Below are 4,780 nucleotides of genomic sequence, written 5' to 3' on the forward strand. Positions count from 1 at the left end.
AGAAATCACCCCCCAGGGGGGATGGTCACGCCGCAATCCCTTCTCCTCCATTCTCCTCTCGGGATCTTGGGCACGCACGCACACACGCCCGGCGTGAGTTTTAAGCCACCGGGTCCGGGACACGAACCGCGGTTGACTACGTGGGAGTCCAGCGACATAGCCATTACGCTAACTGCTGGTTCCCAGCTTGATTTCTTTTTTTAACTAAGAATTATTAATTTAACCTTACTTATTACTAATATTTTAAAATTATTTATTTTATTATTATTTTTCAGGTTTGCTATGTGGCAAATGTGTGTTCACCAGAGAGAGACAGAGAGAAAGTGAGAAAGCAAGCCACCAGGTCCAGGACTTGAACCGTGGTGGACCATGTGGGAGTCCAGCAACTTAACCACCATATCACTTGTTGGCTCTATTATTATTATTATTATTTTAAAATGTGCTATAAAGAGCATGTGCTCACCAGGAAGTGAGAAAGTATGCCACCAGGTCATATGGGAGTCCAGTGACTTAACTACCACACCATCTGCTGGCCCCTCGCTTTTGTTTTTAATCTGCTTGGTCTATTCATTTCTGAGGAAGGAACAGTAAAATCTTCAAATAATGGGACCAATAGATGGCATGATGTTTAAAGTGTTGGGCTCTTATATGGCCAACCATGGTTAGAATCCTAGACCCAGCACTTTGAAAAATCAAGCCAGGCACTTTTGCATGCATGTGCAAAATCCTGAGAGGAGAATGGAGGAGAAGGAATTGCAGCATGGTCATCCCTCTGGTGGGTGATTTCTCTTTCTCTGTCTCCTTCAAGTGCACGTACCTTGCAGTAGAAAAAGTTTTTTAAATAAAAAATTATCCAGGGCAGCACATGGCATACTGGTTACATCACTGGACTCCCACATGTCTGACCATGGTTTGAGTTCTGAACCCAGTGGCTTCAAAATCATGCCAGGTGCATATGTGTGCCTATCCATAATCCCAAGAGAATAGAGGAGAAGGTATTGCAGACAGGGTTGACTCCTCACTTTTTCTCTATCATTCTCTCTCTCTCTCTCTCTCTGGTGAGTGTACACCCCTTATGAAAAAAAAAAACTTTAAAAAATTATCCAGAGTGGGACCAGCAGTTGGTATAATGGCTATGTCACTGGACTCCTATATTGTCGACTGCGGTTCGAGTCCTGGACCCAGTGGCTTAAACTCATGCTGGGCGAGTGTGCGTGTGCCCAAGATTTCGAGATGAGAATGGAGGAGAGAGATTGCAGTGTGGCCATTCCCCCTGAGGGGTGATTTCTCGCTTTCTGTCTCTCTGTCACTGTCTTTCTGGTTAGTGCACGTGCCCTATAGTGAAATCCTCTCCAAAAAGAAAATTATCCTGAAAGTCAAATATGTCCTTCTATGTCATTGTACATCTCAGATGTAGTTTATATGTTCTTTTTAAAAAAATTATTTATTATTATTTAGATTTGCTATAAGTATGTGTGCTCATAAGCGAGAGTGAGAGAGAGGGAAAGTGAGAAAACATGCTGCCAGGTTCAGGACTAAAATCTTGGTCAGCCATGTGGGAGTCCAGTGCCTTAACCACCACGCCACAAGCTGGCCCCTTTATATACATTTTATATCTCTCATATTTTATATGTCAGTTTACATTTCTTTATTTTCAAACTATTTTTTAAAGAATTATTATATTGAATTTATTTATTTTATTTAGTTATTTTAATTTGACCAGAGAGAGACAGAGAGCGAGCAAGAGAAAGTGAGAAAGTAAGCCACGAGGTCTGGGACTTGAACCGCGGTGGGCCATGTGCGAGTCCAGCGCCCTTAACCACCATGTCTCCTGCCAGCCCCTCAACCTATTTTTTTCTAAAGAATTACTTAATTTAGGAGGGACTAGCAGTTAGCGTAATGGCTATGTTGCTGGACGCCCACGTAGTCGACGGTGGTTTGTGTCCCGGACCCAGTGGCTTAAAACTCACGCCGGGCGCGTGTGCATGCATGCCCAAGATCCCAAGAGGAGAATGGAGGAGAGGGGATTGCAGCATGACCATCCCTCCTGGGGAGTGATTTCCCACTTTCTGTCTCTGTCTCTCTCTGTCTGTCTGGCGAGCGCACACGCCCTATAGTGAAAATCTCTCTCAAAAAAAAAAAAAGACTTAATTTGGGGAACAGCAGTTAGCTATGTCACTGGACTCCCATGCAGTCGACTGCAGTTCGAGTCCCAGACCCGGCAGCTTAAACTCACGCCGGGCACGTGTGTGTGCATGCCCAAGATCCGGGCAGGAGAATGGAGAAGAAGGGATTGCGGCATGGCCATCCTCCCTGGGGGGGTGATTTCTCTCTTTCTGTCTCTGTCTCTCTCTGTCTTTCTGGTGAGTGCACATGCCCTATAGCAAAAACCTCTCCAAAAAAGAAAAAAAAGAGAATAATTTAATATTATTTTTTAGTTTGACCAAAGAGAGAGTGAGAAAACAAACCACCACATCTGGGACTCAAACCAGGGTCAACCAGGTGAGAGTTCAGTAGCTTAACTACCATGCCACCTGCTGGCTCCTCAACCTTTCTATGTTTAAAGATGAATGCTAATTTCATATGGGGGCCTGCAGGTAGCATGGCAAATGGCACTGGATTTCCACATGGCTGATGGCCATTTGAGTCTTTGACCTGGCAGCTTGCTTTTTCTCTTTCTCTTTTTTTTTTTTGGTCAAATAAAAAAGTAATGATAATGGATATAAATAAATAAATTAATCTTTTTTTTTTATTTGGAGACGTTTTTGCTATAGGGCACATGTGCTCACCAGGAAGACAGAGAGAGACAGATAGAAAGTGAGAAATCACCCCCCAGGGGGATGGCCATGCCGCAAACCCTTCTCCTCCATTCTCCTGTCGGGATCTTGGGCACACATGCACACGTGCCCCGCATGAGTTTAAGCCACTGGGTCCAGGACTCAAACCGATGTTGGCTACATGGGAGTTCAGCGACATAGCCATTACACTAACTGCTGGTCCCAATAAATCTTTTTTTTCAAAAAAAGGAATTTCATATGGAATTTTCCGTGATGATAGAAAGATTCTGATGGGGCAATTAGGAAGTGTGATGGTTAAGGATGCTGGACTCCCACATGGCCAACTGCGGTTTGAGTTCCAAATCTGGTGGCTTGCTTTCTGGGGCGAGCAGGTGGTGTGGTGGTTAAAGGCCCTGAATTCTCACATGGATGACTGGGGTTTGAGTCCTGGAACTGGAGGCTTGCTTTCTCACTTTCCCTTTCTCTGTCTCTGTCTGGTAAAATTAAAAATAATAAGAGCAGTAGGGGGTCAGCAGGTGGCGTGGTGGTTAGGGTGCTGGAATTCCCACATGGCCGACCACGGTTGGAGTCCCGGACCTGGTGGCTTGCTTTCTCACTTTCCCTCTCTCTCTGTCTTTCTCTGACAAAAACTCATGTAAAATAATAATAATAAATTAATTAAATAATTTTAAAAAAAAAGAACAGTGGGGCTGGCAGGTGGCGTGGTGGTTAAGGGCACTAGACTCCCACATGGTTGACTGCAGTTTGAGTCCCAGACCTTGAAGTTTGCTTTCTGACTTTCCCTATCTCTCTCTTTCACTCTGTCTCTCTCTGGTCAAATAAAAATAAAAAATAAATGAAGTTAAATAATTCTTTTAAAAATAATAACAAATGGAATTAAATAATTCTTTCTAAAATAATTTTTGACTCTATTTATTTTAATTTGATCAGAGAGGGATAGAGAGAGAAAGAGAGAATACAAGCCACCAGATTTGGGTCTCAAACAGTGGTCAGCCATGGGTAAGTCCAGCGCCCCAACCATCATGCCCCCTACCATCTCCAGCATAACATTTAAAATCTCTCACTGACATTAAATTTTCTCTGCGGAACCTTTCTCTATACTCATCTCTGGTTTTGCACTTATACATTCTTAGTAGAAAAGCAACAGTTATAATTTACAGTAGTCATTAAAAGTTGGCATGTTTAATTCCTTTATTTCCAATCAGAAGTTGAGGATTAAGAAATACGTTGACAATAATAGAAATGTCCATGATAGTACTGTGTAATATACATGGGACTTCAAAAATTCGTGGAAAATGCATATTTCAAAAAAATGCATATTACCAAAAAACAAAAACAAAATCCATGCATAGGATTTCGATCTTCCCCACGAAAATAAATTTGTACTTAAATTGTTTTCCCTGGGCAACTGTTGGTGCGGTGGTTAAGACTGCTGGATCCCACAGGGTCAACTGCACAGCTGGGGTCCATCACCCAGTGGCTTGAGAAACGCTTGAAGTATGTGCATAGCCTAAAGCCTGAATGGTGAAACGAAAGAGATTGGTGCCTGACCATCTTGTCTCGGGTGTGCTTGCTCAGTCTGCCACTTCCCCTCCAGCAAGTCCCCATGCCCTCTGGCAAATTAAAAATAAATAAACGTTCTTCCATGAGCTTGGGCTTTGGAGTCCTCGCTTGTAAAGGCTTATGCAGAACTCGAAGTCATCAATCCATCATATGTCTCAGGATTTATGTCCAACAAGGTTTTCATCGACATTCATCAAACATCCCCTCAGTTGTAATCCCACTAACGACCGCCAGGGCGAGACAAAAGAGACTTCTTTCCATCTTTACGTGGTCTTGGAAATCGTACACCATGACGTCCGCCCAAGACGTAGGTGTAGACGAGGAACAAAAGAAGACCCCTCGTGGAGGCGGCCTCTGGCACGCCGTCCACGCCCCGCGCCCGGGAGCTGTCCACGCCCGGCACCGCTCCCCGGCGGCGG

The sequence above is a fragment of the Tupaia chinensis genome, unplaced genomic scaffold (genome assembly GCF_000334495.1).
Source record: "Tupaia chinensis unplaced genomic scaffold, TupChi_1.0 Scaffold000186_1, whole genome shotgun sequence".
NCBI lineage: Eukaryota > Metazoa > Chordata > Mammalia > Scandentia > Tupaiidae > Tupaia > Tupaia belangeri.